The sequence below is a fragment of the Carassius carassius genome, chromosome 17 (assembly GCF_963082965.1).
Source record: "Carassius carassius chromosome 17, fCarCar2.1, whole genome shotgun sequence".
Classification (NCBI taxonomy): domain Eukaryota; kingdom Metazoa; phylum Chordata; class Actinopteri; order Cypriniformes; family Cyprinidae; genus Carassius; species Carassius carassius.
In genome coordinates, this window is record NC_081771.1 from 2,482,596 (window position 1) to 2,502,444 (window position 19,849).

The 19,849-nt window shown below is 37.0% G+C and overlaps 1 protein-coding gene across 3 annotated transcripts in view; it reads right to left on the minus strand.

Moving 5' to 3' along the window:
- LOC132160735 (synaptotagmin-2) overlaps window positions 1-19,344 on the minus strand; it is a 50,286-nt gene extending 30,942 nt beyond the window's left edge. The window contains exons 1-2 of one of the 3 annotated variants that reach the window (XM_059570402.1): window positions 19,193-19,344; window positions 17,799-17,911 (exon numbers count right to left, since the gene is read on the minus strand). The gene's annotated coding sequence lies outside the window, so the exon portion shown is untranslated. Of the gene's footprint in view, window positions 1-17,798; window positions 18,296-19,192 lie in introns of those variants that run through there. The other 2 variants (XM_059570401.1, XM_059570403.1) reach the window with 2 other exon arrangements.
- Between the last annotated feature and the right edge of the window lie 505 nt (window positions 19,345-19,849).

Genomic DNA, 19,849 nt, shown 5'->3' on the forward strand with positions numbered 1-19,849 from the left:
TCAAAGCAATTAAATTGGATAAGCCTCTACTCCATTTGAAAATCAGCCACAGGATTATCCTGTTTCATGGCAGGGTTAAATCAATAGATTCAATCTTATAAAAATGATCAGGTTACATGTATAAATTCACCTTTAATAAATCTGTTTATCTGCATTTAAACATTATAAAAGTTGATTTAATCATACACACAAATAATTCCTATCATCAATAGTGATTCTCATCAGATTCAAAGTCTTTCTTTTTGCATCAGTTTTTTAAAAACATTTTCGTTAACCTAAATATTATTTCTGCCTTTTGATTATGGGGTGGACGTTATGTCAAAGCTTAAACGCTTTCACCTACACACTCTTCATCAGAATGTGACTAGACAGATTGGCCTGAGCCCATTTGCTCTAATTAACCACATGATCAATAATTGGGCTTTCTTCAATTTCAATTACACTTCAGCCTAAAGATGAATTACAGAGCAAATCGGGAAATATCAAATGATGGCTGATAAATATACCTTTACTAATACTTTTTCAGATACAAACATGTTTATAATTAAATGACTTTCAAATATCATTGTTTATAAAGAGTTTGGTTTCTTCCTCCATCTTTCACCTGTTCATGGTGCTACTGAAGCAGACTTAACTGTGAAGCTCATTTGTATTATGAAAACAGCAAAACATTTTTACATGTTGACGCATTGCCCAATTATGTAAATTACTACAGAAGATTTAATGACATGTTTTGTTAAATAGAAGAGCTGTATGAAAGCATGCTGTTATATAATTTGAGCATTACAACCACTCAAAACTCAAAGAAGCGGCATGAAATGCAAATACTGAACTGTAATTTCAACGTCCAACACCATATGTCATGCAAATCTGTATACAAATGAGAAATCTAGCTGAGGTGGTGATATCCTGATGTAATGCTGCAAAAAGTAACAGACTAGGGCTCTGAACACAAATCTAATAATATGTATAAAATGCACAGTTCCAAGATTTGAACAGGAAAGTCGCATGCTGGTTTTCGCAAGGTCTGTCAGTTTATGCAGCTTATACTTTGAAAGAGTGCATTGCCAGATGATTGCTAGGTGGTTACTTACTTGCCCAAACTAACTAAATGAAAAACTCCTAGTAAACAATAATCTCTTTGCTATTAATGATTAGATAATGAAGGCATTCCAGACTGGATCCTATCATAAACACTTAACATCCGTCTGTCCAGTTGTTTTTGCAGACCCAATGTGCAGTTATTTTGATTGATAGCGAAATCCATTTCCAAAAAGACTGCAGACTTGCTGAAGGAAACAGATATGCCTTTTGGGAAAGGTAACTTGTGCGTCATTCTGTCTGAAAAACTACTTTTGGGCCAGTGTTAAAATTTGCATGTGACAGCATCACAGTAAGGCTGAAATTTAAAGGGATACAGACATTAATAAAAACCATGTCACATTTACTCCCCATCATTTCTTTCCAAACCTTTATGACTTTCTTTTGCAAGATATTCTTCTTCTATTCTTCTGCAAGATACAAAAGGAAAAACTCTAAATTTGACTTTGCCGGTTGCTGTCCAATTACAATGAATGGTAAATTAAATTTTAAACCTTCAGAAAGAATTCAAAAGTACCATAAAAGTACCTCAAGCAGGTCTTTTAAAGACATGTAATACTGCATGGAAGCCCATTTCCACCAAGAAAATAAAAATAAAAAATTTGATAATTGCAACCTTTTAGTTACAAATTTGTTTATATCTTGCACTTTTGAGAAAAAAACAAAAAACAAAACAAAAAAAAGTCAGAATTGTGAGACATAAACTCGAAGTTGCAAGAAAAATTTTTGCAATTATCTTTTTAATGTTTTATTCTGTGGCAGAAATGGGCTTCCATAATCACGTGTCGTTACTGTTAAATATAACTCTGTGTGTGTGCATGTGTGTATATCATATCATATATATATATATCAAATCAGTTATAAGTTTTCTATATATTTTCTGTTTTCATAGATTTATGTTGATTCACAAAACATGGCAACTTTTGAATAGTGAAAGATGCATTTGAAAAATATTTAGTTTACTGTAATTTAAAGATAAATTTATACAGAAATAAAGTTAAAATTGAATATTAAATAATAAATAAATAAATAAATGAAACAAATACTAATAAAATACACAAAAAGAACAAAACTACTATTAAAATAAACATTGAAAGTATAAAAATGAAAGCTAATAGAAAAGATGAATAATACTACAGCATATAAACAGTCCTAAAATACTAATAAAATAACACTGGTATGATGGTCTGGATCTCTCTCTTTGTTTTCTACAGAATAAAGAGATTCAAACTGCTCTGAGTAAAGTAGGTAAATCATACTATTGCAATTTTTTTATGCACTTTCCCTTTAACTGTGTGTTCACACCGCCAAGAGCGTCAAGAGCGTCAAAAATTGCTCTGGACACCCTGCTCACAACGCTGCAGAAATATTCGTGAGTGCTCTGACGCTCAGACGTAGATCAAATGCTTATCTTGTATTTAAGGCGGCCACAAAGCAAACAAGCTTGTTAAACTTGTGCAGCCAAAATGAGGGTAACGTTATAAGTTAACCTCATTAAATATTGTTGTGGATGAAGTATTAAGAGCCTTTACCTAATAATGTATAAAGCACTGTTAAAATACTCTGATGCAATTAAAAGTCCTGCATTGAAAATGTTACTTAAGTAAATATAATCAAGTATAAGCATTACTTAATGTAAGTATAATCAAGGAAATTTGTTTAAAAGTCGTGCCGCTCCTCGCCGCCGGCTCACATTGAAAATGAATGACTTCCGGCCACTTTGATGCTCTCGGCGCCAGCGGTGTGAACACACAGTAAGAAACGAGTCAAACAAGTCCCATCATGTTCCACAGTTAAATCTGACATTGTTTGTCTTAATTTCTCACCGGAGACGTAAAGACAATCCTCTCCTTTCAGAGGATGAAAATTATGGATGTGCTCATTAAAAGTTATGGGGTCATTTGTTTTTCCACTTATCTGACTTGTCATTTTCAGGGCGTTTCACAGCCATTGCTCCTGTCAGCTCTGATCTCCCCTTCAATCCAAACTGAACTGGCGACTGCAGAGCAGGGAATTTGAACTCACTGCTGCATTTCCAACACATTGCATTGGCAGTGTAAACCTGATATCACTGATGCCCTTGTCAGAGTTTTGGCATGTCGGTGGAAAAGCACAAATGGCAAGGTTGAGCCTGACAGATAGATGTAGGCAGATATAACATCAGGACTCGACGTGCTAGCATGATGTAGTTAGTTTTTAAGATAGCAATGCCTACATATTAGGTTTCTCAGTCAATTAATATATAATAACACATGCAATATAATACAAATTTTCATTAGATTTCAATGCATAACATGCCAAATGATTAATCAAATTGTTCAAAACTAATATACCAAATATTGATGAGAAAATCTTCCAAAAGAAGTCATTTAAAGGCATAACATTACATTTAGTTTTTTTAATATATTTTACATTATCAATTATCAACATTATCATCATCAATTATTATATTTATTAATACATTTATTTTTAAATTTTTAGCTTTTATTCATATTTTTATCAATTTACATATTTTCAGTTTTCATTTTAATTGTAGTTAAAATTTTAGTAATTTTATTGTTTTTGTTATTTTTTGTAGTTTTTTTCCATGTTTATATTTGTTTTTGATTTCTTCTATTGTCATAAGTCATAAAAAAACTGGATGACGAGTAATTTCTTAATGCTAAATTCTGAAAAAACAGAGGTGTTAATTATAGGACCTAAAAACTCTGCTTGTAATAAACTAGAGCACTGTCTAAGACTTGATGGTTGCTCTGTCAATTCTTCGTCATCAGTTAGGAACCTAGGTGTGCTACTTGATCGCAATCTTTCCTTAGAAAGCCACGTTTCTAGCATTTGTAAAACTGCATTTTTCCATCTCAAAAATACATCTAAATTACGGCCTTTGCTCTCAATGTCAAATGCAGAAATGTTAATCCATGCATTTATGACCTCAAGGTTAGATTATTGTAATGCTTTATTGGGTGGTTGTTCTGCACGCTTAGTAAACAAACTACAGCTAGTCCAAAATGCAGCAGCAAGAGTTCTTACTAGAACCAGGAAGTATGACCATATTAGCCCGGTCCTGTCAACACTGCACTGGCTCCCTATCAAGCATCGCATAGATTTTAAAATATTGCTTATTACTTATAAAGCCCTGAATGGTTTAGCACCTCAGTATTTGAATGAGCTCCTTTTACATTATAATCCTCTACGTCAGCTACGTTCTCAAAACTCAGGCAATTTGATAATACCTAGAATATCAAAATCAACTGCGGGCGGCAGATCCTTTTCCTATTTGGCGCCCAAACTCTGGAATAACCTACCTAACATTGTTCGGGAGGCAGACACAGTCTTGCAGTTTAAATCTAGATTAAAGACCCATCTCTTTAACCTGGCATACACATAACATACTAATATGCTTTTATTATCCAAATCCGTTAAAGGATTTTTAGGCTGCATTAATTAGGTAAACCGGAACCGGAAACACTTCCCATAACACCCTATGTACTTGCTACATCATTAGAAGAATGGCATCTACGCTAATATTTGTCTGTTTCTCTCTTGTTCCGAGGTCACCGTGGCCACCAGATCCAGTCTGTGTCCAGATCAGAGGGTCACTACAGTCACCCGGATCCAGTACGTATCCAGACCAGATGCTGGATCAGCACCTAGAAAGGACCTCTACATCCCTGAAAGACAGCGGAGACCAGGACAACTAGAGCCCCAGATACAGATCCCCTGTAAAGACCTTGTCTCAGAGGAGCACCAGGACAAGACCACAGGAAACAGATGATTCTTCTGCACAATCTGACTTTGCTACAGCCTGGAATTGAGCTACTGGTTTCATCTGGTCAGAGGAGAACTGGCCCCCCAACTGAGCCTGGTTTCTCCCAAGGTTTTTTTCTCCATTCTGTCACCGATGGAGTTTCGGTTCCTTGCCTCTGTCGCCTCTGGCTTGCTTAGTTGGGGTCACTTCATCTACAGCGATATCGTTGACTTGATTGCAAATAAATGCACAGACACTATTTAACTGAACAAAGATGACATCACTGAATTCAATGATGAACTGCCTTTAACTATCATTTTTGCATTATTGACACTGTTTTCCTAATGAATGTTGTTCAGTTGCTTTGAATCAATGTATTTTGTTTAAAGCGCTATATAAATAAAGGTGACATTGACATTGACATAAGTCGCTTTGGATAATAAGCATCTGCTAAATGACTAAATATAAACATAAATATATTTTTTATGAAATTTCTGGTTTTAGTTATTTTAATACCTAAAGTGAAACTAAATTTAGAAAGTTTTTATGTTATTTCGTTATTTAAAGTAACAAAAGTTATTTACAGATTCAGTTTGATTTACCTAACTACAATAACCTCTGCACTTTCAACTTGAATAGCAAAATTTTCAACATTTAAAAATTAATTACAGCTGACAGCAGCAAGTGTTTCGGAGTAGGAAACCCCAAGGATTGCAGGCTGTTAAGCTTTTCAGCACACACTGAGAACAAGTGAGTCAGCAGCAGACTTTAAGTAAAGCCATAAGAGCAAATTAGCTGCAGCAGCACACATTTGAGCGTACATTCAGATGAGGCTGAAGTGAGAGACAGCGAGCACCTGCGGGGGGAGTCACGGCCTCACAGTGAGGGAGCGGGTCTCTTTAACAAACCTGTTCTTTCCTCCGCAGTGCCTTTCTCTCCCCTGCAAGGTCGAACAAATTAGGCCAGTCAGAAACTCTGGCCCACATCTACGCTCTCTAAAGGCCCTCTCACATGACTCGCGTCAGGCCTTCAACACAAGTGACATGTGCTGCTTCGACCTGCATTTCAAAAGAGTCGGAGATACAGGCACAGAAGAGGAGATTTTTCCCTTCCCCGAACCGGATACAGATTTCCAAATGAACAAAATCTAGGTCAGTGTGAGCAAATACCCCAGAAATTGTCCGACCCACTGAGAAACAAGCAAATTGACTAATCACCTGGCATTGGTGCTCTATCTTTGGCGGCAAATAAACCTGCAGTGCTACATTAAAAAAATCTACTGCATTTGGACCCAACAAATTGGACAAGGCGTTGCTTCTAAGAAAGTTTTCTGATGAAGTGTATTGCTATATGGTTGCTAAGGTATTCTGGGAGCTGCTAGTCACTGTAAAATGTATTGTAATTTTAACAGCATAAAATTAAACAGTAAAAATGAAATAGTAAAAATAAAAAAATGCTAATTACTTAATGGTAAATTCCCTTACTCTACGGTAAAAATTTTTTTTATAAATCTAACGTGACGTTTCATATAATGTTACAGTAAAATATTGTTAAATATACATACATTCCCAGAATTCTGTGTGTGAGACTTCACATTTCATGTTTTTAATAACTTTTCAGAATTTTGTTTATAGTTTTTTCTTAATAGTTATTTACAATAGGGTTTTATGCTACATGTTGCGCTCAAAGAGTTAGTTCACTTAAAAAGCAAAATTAGGTTGTGTTTTACTCACCCCAGTGGCATCCTAGGTGTATACGACTTTCTTCTTTCAGACGAATCCAGTTGAAGTTATATAAAAAATTGATCTTTCAAGCTGTTTAATGCCACTCAGCAGGTGTTGCATGCATCAGTCTAAAAGAATTTAAATAAAAAGCACCCATCCATTAAAAAATCATCCCGGACGAGCCCCCAATTTGTTACAACTTCTGGCTCAAAGAGAAGAAACAAAAGGAGGGACACATGTAAACATAAGGCTCAATAGGAAAAGAGCTTTATTAAGCTCAAAAGTAAACCACTATAATGGAACAAAAACAAAAAAAGAAAAGATAATATTTCTGAAAATGTCAGTATCATCAGTGTGTAAAGCGAGGTGCCTGGCTGCTGGTTTAATGTGCTGTTGTAGCAATGTAAAAATGCTCAAAACAATAAAAATCAAACAAAATCAAACATAACCCAATTTTCCAAGCCCCCTTTTGGTCTCTACTAGTAATCTTTTTTAAAGTCTAAACTAAGGCAGGTGTAGGCAACGGACTGCAGATTGAAGTGAGTCGTAGGCGGAGCTGCCAATCAAAAGTAGCCCAAATTCATATAACGGTAACTGTCACAATAGTTGCTTCAAGGTCCAAATCAAGTCCTGCACCCTCAAGTCTCTATGATTTTCTGCTTTCTAGACATAGCTTGAATCCCTCATTTTATAAAGGTATGGATTATTCCACCCATTTAATGTCCAATCGATTTGTTTTGAAATCAAAGTTGTTTGGATGAAATAATTAAATCTCACTTACTAGAAAGCAACAATTGAGATATTTAAGAACTCTCTTTTGTGATTTCTCTAAACAACAGATTTAAAACCAGATTTTCCTTTCACAAGCATGAACATATAAAGGAAAACTACAACTTCTATGTCATCCACTGAAGGACACAGTGCTATTATTGGTCCCTAATGACAGAGCACCAGGAGGGGGCAGCAGAGCAGTATAATTGGTCTATTATAGCACCAGAATATATGAACTCCTTTTTTCCAGCACCTTGTTTTATCAGCCTGTGGTTTTAGCTGGTAATTTGATCATGCAGCAATACGGATCATCGATCATTCATTAAATTAGCCGACATAAAAGCAGACGCCGAATCAAAGCGCAGTGCTAAACCTGTCTGCAGCAGACACCACTTTCACTTTGCATGTAGCTTGTAGTAACATTTAAATATTTTCCATTGTGAATTCAACTTGCATATCATGAAATTGAAATGCAGGAACTATAAACAAGACACACTTTGACAAATGTATGCTTATGCAATTATACATACTATTTTATATCATAATCACTTGCGCTGAATAATGCATAAGGCTGCGATAGGAAATGAGAATAACAAAGTGTTTTTAATTAAGTGCAACATATCCTTCATCCCAGGACAAGACTCTAACTTATCATACAAAGAGTTCTGGATTCACATTTTACGTGAGCTTAATTACGTACTTAACTGAGGTTTTTCCATTAGAGGTCCAACAAGCACATTGGGGAGTTTGGTGTGACACGCATAAACAATATAACTCATTTATCAGAGACGTTCAGGGGTTTCTGGGGACTGCATTGAATAGCCACTGGGATCAGAACTGTTTGGCTGCTCTGTAAAGGGGCGTTTATATTATCTGCCTTCACAATTCAGTATAAAGTCATGAATATTTTAAACATAATGTTTACATGAAAGTGATTGGTTTGATCTGCATGATTACATGCTCCAAACAGTGTTGTTATTGTTAAAGAAAACAAAGTTCGCCCAAAAATGACAGTTTGCTGAAAACTGACTCACCCTCATCCAAGATATAGATAAGTTTATTTCTTAACTGAACAGATTTGGAGAAATGTATCATCACTTGCTCAACAATGGATGCTCTGCAGTGAATGGGTGCCGTCAGAATGAGAGTCCAAACAGCTGATAATAACATCACAATAATCCACAAGTAATCCACACCACTCCAGTCCATCAGTTCCAATTTTGTGAAGCCAAAAGCTGCGTGTTTGTAAGAAACAAATCCATCCAAGATGCTTTAACTTTAAATCATTCATTCTGGTCAAAATACAGGTTCATAATCCATAATAACGTTTCCCTACAGGGAAAAAAGATTATGATTTTATCAGCTGTTTGGACTCTCATTCTGGCAAAATTGGCTTACGGCAGAGGATCCAGTGGTGGGCAAGTGATGTAATGCTAAATGTCTCAAAATCTGTTAAATTAAGGAACAATCTCATCTACTGCCTAAGAGTGAGCAAATTTTCAGCAGATTTTCTTTTTGTTTTTTTGTAAACTATTCATACTGAAAACAAGTTTAAGCACTAAAACTACTAGAACTGAAAAAAATTAAGTTAAATAGAAACATTTAAATATTTGAATAACATTTAAAAAAAAAAACTAAAACATTTAATAATATCTTAAAATCAAAAACTAATAAAAATGACAAAAGCACATAAAAAACTGAAAGGATGAAAACAAAACTGAAAATATAAAATCAAAAGCTAATTCATAATTTTCAAAAATACTATAATAGTGATACCAAAATAATACTACTAATAATAAAATACTAAAATAACAATGGTCCCAAACATACATCAGTCTTCAGACATGCATGATATGGCAATCAGTAAGTTAAGGTAGGTTATATCAAAGTAGGGCTGGACGATTAATCGAAAAGTAATCGAAACCGAAATTTAGAACGTCTAACCGAAGTAATTTTCCCATGTCGGTTATTTCGGTTATTTCCTGTTAATACTTCCCCCTTAAAAGCGTGTGTAGCCACATGATTCTGCCAGTCAGTGGCATAAAAGCAAAACACGGTGAGGTGAACGCCGGTTCATCACATAGTGATGGCGCACGAGCAGTGAGTCTTGAGTCTTCACTAAACTTTGTCAGTTGTATTTGTTTTATGGTTTGGACGCTCAAGCGATTAGATGATCGGATGTGTATTATATCGAGCTACCATGTTCGCGCAGCTGCATTGTGGCACGAACACTCATAGCTGTGAAGATCGCGCGCACAGAGGAACGCAGTTGTCAGCGCTGTCCTGTGATTTATCACTTAAGTATCTTAGAATCTCAAAACTTATTATAGCATATTTTTCTACTTTTGAAGGAACTAGGCTATTTACAACCCCAGTTTCACAATAATATAGAGACGGTATGACTAATTCACACACGCAATCACTCGTACTGGTACTGTTTACCTTTAATCTTTATTTATCTCTTACACCGAGCAATAATATGTGAGAAATGTTACGAACATAGATAAAATAACTGCTGATAGTGAGCTATGATCGCTCTTTCAATAGGAAAAAATATCCCACCTTTTCTAGTCGATCTCAACCGTCTGGCAGAGGCCAGTCTAAAAAGACGCTCAGGACAGTTGACAGAACGCTGCCTCGTGTCGTCACGAAAGCGTATCATTTTCACGTGTTATTAAGCCTTGCCACTTGCAAATGTAACCATTCAAAAGACTTTAAAGCATTCAAACAAGATGCGGAAAAGCTGAAGTGAGCAGCTGGTTACTCGCGCGCTGTGCTCGGTGCGCAGGCGGAGAGAGAGCCGCGTCTCACGGACAGCAACACTGAACCGAGCTCTTATTTGTGAAGTTCTCCTTTAAGTTCCTCCTGCACCTCAACGAACAAAAACAAATCACAGTTTAAACAAACAGAAAAGGATGTGTAAGAGCCCACTTCAGCACCGCGGTGTTCTGGTGTTCAGGCTCACACAGAAAGAGGCGTCTCAAAACGCTTGAACACCGAATTTGTCTGTTTTTGCTCTTGTACCGACAAATACATTAAAAATATGTGAAAATATCCGTCTTGGATAGTATGTTCTAAAAAACTGTCAGTTATGTCTTAAGTTAAAGTAAACAGTTGAGAAAAAAAATCGTATAAAAATCGTGTATTTTATTGGATGCATTCATTGTCTCTTAAAGTGACCGCGCCTAATAGGCGCCGCGTTGCATTCTGGGACGTGGCGGGCATGTTGATGAACAAATAAACAGAACAAACATACAAATTAAACACTTTCAAACAGGCCCACTGGTACAACCTGAACTGGGACCCCACAAACCCCAGCTATGGCCCTGTTTACAGTACAAATCTTGTCAGTGAACTATGAGGGCAAAAAAACAAAACAGAAACAAAATAATCGTTCATTAATCGTAATCGAGGTAAAATGTTCAATTAATCGAGGTTTTGACTTTAGGCCATAATCGTCCAGGTCCAGCCCTATATCAAAAGTACAGTAAAGGTACAGTGCTTATTTATAAAAGATAAACACACACACAAACCGTGTAATTCAGCAGAATACATTTCAATACCATTTGTCTTTGTCAGAATTGGCAGTGGCTTGTAGAAGAGCTTTCTGAGCAGTACTCGTGTGTGTGTGTGTGTGTGTGTCTCGGGGGGATGGACACACACTGCACCAGTAACTGAGCGCCGTGCAGCAGTCTATGTTAGCCTGAAGCGCTGTGGCCCACAGTCATCCACCCAGCCATTTGCTAGCATTCACGCCTCGTTTTAAAGCACTGCTGCTTCACCTAACGGGTTATTGCTGCAAGATTATGTAATTGCAAATATAATATGTGACGTTTTATAAGAATGTATACATAATTTGCCTCATGCACAAACACACAAAAGACAGTATTCTCAAATAAGCATGAAGCCAAATGCCACCAGTGCCAAGAGTTATTTCCATCATAATAGATTTTACTTTTGACTACATAAACCACAATCGCAGAAAGGTCAATGCCTATCTATCAGTTTGCCAGTCAAATATCATAATATCATTAAGAAGAGACAACTTTTAGCCAATAAAAGTCCAGAAAACAGAGATATCTTACATATTTTTTTTGACTAAGTCCCGCCTTTAAAATGTAACTGACCAATCATGTCGTCCACCAAACTGTAATTGAAAGTTCTGTCTTTAAATAGCTTTGCATTGAATTTGAAAGAATTTATCAAAGAAAGTGTTAAAAGGTTGTGTATTTTTAATTTTTTTTAAATGTACATTTTATTGTTTATTTTTATAAAAGTTCATTTTTGCATACACTACGTTATCAGTTAGGCCATCCTTAAAAATATTTTGGTTTGCATTAACAGTAATTTAAAAAAAAAAAAGGGTCGGTAGGTCGGTCTATTTTTTTTTCAAGTTTCAATGTAAAAAAAAAGGAAATTTTTGGCGAAGGTGATGACGTATGAATTTAAACAAATTAGCATATCGTGACGTCACTGACTGTGTCTTCAACCCGTGCCTTCGGGCGCATAATTGCAAACCTCATTTTAATGCAGGCTATATAGACCACAAACAAATTAAAATCTTTGTCAAAAACATGTTTATTGCATGAATTTCCGGTGAGAAGAAAAAAAATGAGGTACTGCTATACTGTTTTCCTTGCATCCACCACTAGGTATCAGTGCAACCTACAAATGAGAGACCGTTTACTTTGCTTTCTTGGGTTGTCACTTTTGTGAAAAAATCCTGTTTGATTTGAGTAACAAGTGTTCATTGAATCGATTGTAAAATCGATTTTGCATGTCTAAATAAGTTCTATACTGCAAATATCACCAAATATAGGTAAATCCACGGACAACAGGCAGGACGAAAGTAAAGACCAATTTTTCTGATGATTTATTGGCGTGAAGTTACGTGCACAATGACAAACTGGAGTGCAACATTTTCAAAAAGCAATAAGCAGTGGACTGCCATAATGCAAACCATTTACTGCAGGCTTCAACATGGCTGTGTTAACGATAAGAAATGTCAACAACAACAAAAAAATCGCATAGGCGATTCTAGGGCTGTCAAAAAAGAAATCGAATAAAATAAAAAATGTAAAATAAAAATCCACATTCGAATGCAAAAACGTTGCATTTGAATTTTAGGTGTGCATTAAGGAAGCTGCCTTATGAGCCCCGGTATTTCACGGTCCGTGTTCCATTCCATCTCGCCGCGTGCACAGCCGTGTCTACACAACTGTCAAAGGCGGACGAGCTCGACACGCAGTAGCTGCTGTCTCATCTTTCGCCTCGTGTACGCTCACCGTCCGCGCGGGTCTCAAAAAATGCCCATAAGCGGATGATGAAAAGGACATAATGCAGACAGTGCACGGACGGCCGAAGTATACTTGATCTTTATCAGTGGCGCACGAGATGCGATGACGATTTATGTGGCATTGCATTATAAGGTTATGTTAGCTATCCAGTTGAAGCCACTTCAAAAAAAAAAAAAAAAAAAAAAGAGAACATCAATGTGGAGAAGATCTTGTTTACATCAAAACTTAAACCAAGCCATTCACACAGAACGCATATTTCTTGCATTTTCTAGAGGGACACCGTTGGACTTGCACAAGAGAGCCGCATGTTTAGAAAGACATGTAAAATTAATTTATTTTATTTTATTTTCTAAAAAGATCTCGAGACTTTATGTTGGGTTTTTGTTCCCCATCCCACTGCATCTCATGTTTTTAAATGAAAAAAAAATTATCCTGTGTGACTGGTTTTCCGCCCTTTTTATTTATTTTACAATGCATGCATACATGACGCTGTTTTGTTTATAGTTCTTTAAGCAACTTAATTAATAATAATTGGTTCATAAAAATAATTTTAAATATTATGTTGTTTTTTTTCACAGTCATGTTTTCTAATGCTTTGAATAAACGTGCAGTAATATTTTGCGGCCTCAGAAGAGAATAAGAGAATAATCAGAAGAGAATAATCTTGAGGCCTCAGAAGAGAAGCAAAAAGCTTTTCTTAACCCTAACTGAAATTTTGCATTTTAAATTCGAATACAATCATATTTAAGTAAAAAATTCCAATTTAGTTTTTCAGCTATTTTGACAGCCCAAGGCTATTCTAGCCTGAATCTGTATCTGTATGCATGAGACTGTCTGAATACCGGCAAAATTCACATTTCTGTTGTAAAAAGAGAAACATTGTGCAGAAGTATTATTTGCTGTTAAGCGTGTATCCGAAGCTGCAGTTGCTGTGACGCGTGTTCCAAAAAAAAAAAAAAAAAAACTGGACACGCTCCAAAAAAAAAACAAACACCTGGACGCGCTCCGAGTCAAGGTCGTTAAAATCAATTTCCTATTTTCGTTTTCGAAACTTGTGTTGGTTGGTCCAATCGATTCGTGCAATAGATTTTCGAACATAAAGTGACAGTCGACACGGACACGATTTTAGACTAGACGGGACAAGGGATGGGAAAAGATCTGGGCACAGTTTTTCCAGAGCTTCGTGCCAAGTTAAAGCAGTGTCTAGCTGCTTTAATGAATTTTTTTAGATGTATTATGGTGCCCGAACCCGTATGACTTTAAACAGTGACCACGAACATTTTGTTTACTGCAGCCACAGCCATCATTACCAAGCGCGAACCATTGACTCTGACAGTGAATGAGAGGCGAAGCGAACGCACAGGCCATAGTGTGACATCCGTGTAAACATAGATGACATCACAGGTTTTTTTTTAATTAAGGAAGATAGCCTTCGTTTGTATGTAGGCCTAGGAAATGTATATATTTACAATACTTACTTAAATATAATTAATATTATTTTATTGCTTTTGTATTAGTTGTTTGAAAAGTAAAAAAAAAAATTGGTCGGTCTTAACGCAAATATACAATCGGCAAGTCGGTCAGACTAAAAGCAAAAAAAATAAATTGGTCCTAAATTGACAGGGTCGGTCGGGTTACGGCAAACAAGAATATTTTTAAGGATGGCCTTATAAACACTTTCAAATGAGGCTTTTCTCTTTTCCATTTTGATTCAGTCTATTTTACTGTGTAATTTAACAATTTGTGTCAAGACAAATGTTCTCAATTCACAGTCCATGTAAAAATAATACACACATTTTACTGAAAATCACACTGTTCACAATTCATTTTGGGTCTATAATACTTATCTGTGCGAGCAATGGTAACCAAAGAGGGCGGAGCTTAGCAAAGGGTCAATATCATAGAACTGTAAAATTGCTTGTTCTCTAACACTCCCACACACACACCTTCCTCATCTGATTTAGTCAGCATGCTGAAACATCTCGCAGCCTGAGGGCACTGAATCTACCAGCCCAGCACCTTGGCTGTCCTTACTAAATATGATGTTATGGAGCTGTCACGAACACGTCAAACTCGGTTGCTGCTCTTTCATCAGTTCTGAGTCATCTGATGGACAGGGGAAGATCGCTGCTTAAATGCAACCTTTTGTGTGTGGAGTTCAGTTGTGGCATTTATGTTGTGAACGAATCAGTATTGTGAATTTTGTGAACGAATCACTGTTGTTGTCTTTCATGCATTGACACATAAAGATTTAATTATTCCAATTTTTAAATGTGTGAAAATTATTATTGAATTGCATGCTTAAAAATGGTTAACATTGCTAAAACACTTCTCCTAGTAGATCTGTAACGTGTACATTTTTTAAAAGAACAGTACAACTTTTTTGGTCATGATTTCGGTCATGATGGAATGATTCTTTGTTTTAGAATGAATTTTTAAGCATATGATTTATAATAGATAGAAAGTGTCACTGGATGAATCTCAAAAGAGTCGACTCACTGGCTGTATTCTGGCTTTCACTAAACACTGCAGTGACAATCACTTCCATTAGTATATCAAATAAACCCAAACCACAGAGCTTCCCTTTTGTTATTGTGAATGAACAGATGTAGTGGCCAAAACAGCTGCCGTGACTGAGCTCTAGAATTGTGAAACAAGGAATTGTTTTTCTGCATTGTCCATTTTAAGCACTCAAGAGTTTATGAAGCCATTACATGAGGAGTGATTGATGTGACAATGAAGATGCTGTTAAAGCAAAGCTGTGTCGGCGAGAAAAAAAAGAGAAGGTAGGTAAAAAGAGAGAGAGAACATGATACAACCACACCTTTACTACGCAGCTTGAAATGCAGCTTTACGAAAACTGGAAGTGATTTAAAAAAAGAAACTGTGTTAACAAAGGCTTTCAAAGCTTGGTCAAATATGACTAATTTAAATAGCTTGCTCATGGTTCCTTCAGTGCAGCATCACTGATGACAGATCAATTGTTTCATTAATATTGACCTGGCAAATGTCCAGTCTGAAAATCACTGCCTTATGGCAAACATATTACGTGGCCCTTTTGATTGTACACTATGAAGTGTTTCACCAATTTAAAAAACGGGTCTCAGTATCTTGAGAACAGGGAATAAAATAAAATGAGATAAAATAAAAACACTTGGATGGGCAATGGAAAATAAAAATAATACAATTAAATTAAATACAACAAAGATAATGATTATCACCTATTTTACACAATATTTACTCAAAATGCACAAAAGTACAACCACCAAAAATGTAAATTATTAATTGCTTGAGGATGCTTTTTTCTATTTTGAAACTGACACAAGGGGAAACCACAATAGGCGATGCCCATAATCTCAAATAAATAATCTGACTGACACTCAATATATCAGCCTGCCAATATGTTTATTCATTCTCAAAAGTGTATGCTACATAACTGTACTGTTTATATCTTGACTATGTGACTTGCTGACAATAATGATATCCTATTGTGGCTTTTATGAAAGTAATGAAATCAGCTTGTTAAGAAAGAAAAGAATACATTTAAAGCATGCCCACAGTAATTTCAACCATGTTGATTAGACGAACCACAGGGAAACCCTTATGCTTTATGTGAACGCATCCCAATTTCAGCAAGACACGATTACAGCAGGCAAAGACCATTCAATTTCATGAACCATCAAGCAGATATCCACTTTTAAAAACGTATGGCACTCTAGAGAGCGAGAGATATAGATCGAAAAATAAGAGGTTTGGGTATGTCACCTCGACTCCAAATAAGAAAAAACAGTAAATACTAGAACATAAACCAAATGCAACGTCCCCAAGCTCACGATGAGCGAGATGTCCTTTATAATAACATTGCATTAGGAGTCTGTTAAGTTATGAGTCTTGAATCTGATATTGCGTCATTATTACCCAAGTCCTATTCATTACTGTAAAACAAAAAAGGGACAATGTTCTTCTTCAAACCTTACTGGCCCATGTACTGCAGCAAGGGAGCATGATTTATTACAGGAAGGGGAAATGGTTTCACTCCACTGAACAGCCTCCACACATAACCCTCACATAAGTGTGTGTGTGTGTGTGTGTGTGTGTGTTTGAATGTGTCCAATGCGGCGATGCCTCCTCTGTCTCACCTCTGCTTTGAGTAAAGCGAGGTCTACTCTGAATCTAAACGAGTGCTGTTTTCATGTGGTGCTCCCAAGGACTGACCCGAAGCACTTAGCCGAAGCGTTGCGGCCCGGGGCACCTCCCAGTCATCTATCTGTCTCCATTTGTCTTTCTCCAGAGCTATTCACCGGTCACCACTGCAATCAATGAGATTACCTCTTAAATTGCCTTTTGCTGTTATCGGCTCTGCTGGGTTGTCTTTGAAAAGTGCATGTACAAGCAAGAATGAATACAACACAACGCTAGACTTCTGCAACTGACCTCAGCGCAGTTCGTTTCACGTGTTTAATGAGAAAAACAAGACGATGCAGTTCACTTCCCCTAAACATCTAGGTAATCAGGTTTATAACATCCTTTGCCAGCAGACAGGACGAGTAAATCTGCGCCTGTTGTCGGCGGAACAGCTTGATCAGCAAAAACATGGCACGATCAGCAGCCAAACGGCCAGTAACGAGCTCTATGCTGAACGCCAACCCTAAACAGTCTGCAGAACAGCTTGTACTATCAACTCGAACAATTCTAGAGAACATGGTAGTGTTTCAATGCACATAAACCATTAAAAAAACTTGCCATAACAACATTAAAAAGTGCACAAACAGCTGCAGTTGTGTTTTATGATCATGCACACTCGATCTACAGAGCCAGCAGTGATGTGTCAGACCGCATCTCTGAGTTATCAAGAGAAGCAATTTGTGCGTACAAATTATGAGACTCTCAAGTTCTATTCTACGCACATCGGCCACTATTATGTAATGTGATACTGCAGCACTAGGATGCTACGTACTCGCACTCTCCTGCGCGCTGAGAAAGTTCCACTCGCTGACAAAGATCTTCCTCTCTCTCCTCTCTGCCGTACGCCGCCTCTCCCTGATTTTTGTTATAATGACTGAAAGACTATATTTAGATTCCTGTCTAAACATTAAAATGTTACAGTGCATTGTATAAAAGGCATGCTTTATCATAAAAGGGGGATACTGTACTTACCTCTGTACCGCGTGTGTATCCTCACTGGAGATGTACTGCACCAAGAGGAGGGTGGTGATGCAGAGGGGGGTTGAGGAAAGAAACTTCGCAGAGCGCGCAGGGCACTTGGAGAGCTTGGGTTGGGGGGGGGGGGAGAAAAGTGACAACAATCAGGACATTTGGTTTATCCTCTTCTGGTTGTGTTGAAAATATCAGACCTGTGCAAACACACACACACACACACACACACCCCTGATGTCTTCCTCTAAGGCTATGCACCCCCACGCTCACACACACATGCACACACACACAATAGCTCGGATCGGGACAGATGCAAAGATGCTCTCATGCACACACACACACACACACATCTCTAGTCTCACACCCTGCAATCGTTGCTCAGTAGCACAGCCCCTGGTGTTTCACTGCTGTATTTCCCGGCACTGAGCTGTCATTGGTTCAATCACGGCTCAATAAAAACTCCTCCCATTTCCAAATGGGTAAGGAGGTTTTTTTTTCCACTGCACACTCTGAAACCCAACCCACCCCTCCTGCTTTTAAAAACCTGCACTAGCTACATGTAAGGAGAATGCTGAGCTGTGAAAATCTTGCAGGTTGGAGTGAGAGGAGAAGAGGGGAGGCGAACGCGAGAAGGCGGGGCCAGGGACAGAGAGAGACGCAAGTAACCAATCAATGAGCTGCAGAGAGTAGCGCGAAAGATGCGGAGGGCTTCAGAGGATGCGTTCTCTCGCTGCTGCGCTGATGAATCTTCAGCGTATTAATAACAAAAGACATTACATGTTAAACTGTACTGAATGTTAATGAATAAAGTGAGTATGTACGCAGAAATAATGTCAATAAATCTTTGTCGACTGTACTGTCCTCGCGGGCTTAAAACAATATAATAATCAAGGCGATCAATGTGGAAAGATTCAGAGAGAATGATTCTTATGAGCCGATTCTTTGTAGTGAATTGAAAACGCGAAAAAAAAATCTGCTTCACGAGATTATAAGCCGGTTCTTTTAATTAAAGGATAAATCAATAAGACAGATTTACAAGTTTTAATAATTCTGAGGAATACTTCACTGAACTGAATCAAAGCTCAACATCTGACTTGGTTGATGAAGAGCAAGATGTAAGTATACGTTAACGATACATTACCGACTGGCTGTTCACATTAAATGTATTTTTTATAGCCAATATATGCGTTATATATAAATCAACAAATATTGCTAGTGAAGTGCAGCAAAAACAAAATTTCTTAAGGAATCGATCAATCGGGGTCACAGGTTATCAAATGAAAAAAACAAAGTTTGCAAACAGAAACGAAATATAATCTTATAAAAATCCAAATTATAGGTTTTGCGTCATTTAACATTACCGGATTATTTTTACATAAAAAAACAATACTTACAGCTCCAAAAAGCACCATCTTCAGAAAAACGTCGTCAAAATAACCGTTGACATTTAAAAGACTGATTCCCGCGTATGCTACAGTTTATCTGGTATAGTGGTGAAGCCTGGTAAAAAAAATGTGACAGCGGTTTGATAACACCACACAACAAATAAAATTCACTCTTTTTCGCATGTCTAAAGGGATACCCCAAAATAAAAATTTTGTCATTAATCACTTACCCCCTTGTCATTCTAAACCCGTAAAAGCTTCGTTCGTCATCAGAACACAATTTAACAACGCTGAGCCCAATGTTCACAGGCGTGTTTGTTTTAGAGAATCGACTAGTTTTTTAAGAACCGATTCATAACTCAAAAGCAACTGTTCGTACGAATCGCTTTGCGGAATTTGTTTAGTTACAGATCTGTTCGAATCGTCGAAACGTTTATGAATCCTTTGCTTCGAGTTTCGGAGCTGATCGAACTATCACGTGATGGAGCCTTCGTAACGTCAAAGTTCGTTACTGTTACGTTACAGAAATGTTCTGAAACGGTTTGATAGTAGCCTACTACTATAGGCTAGTAGTTGATTTCAAGTGAACCCTTGAACCAGTCAGTTATTTAAATGAATTAAAGTTGAGTAAAATTTTAAATAATATTCTTTAAAAAGAAATAAGGG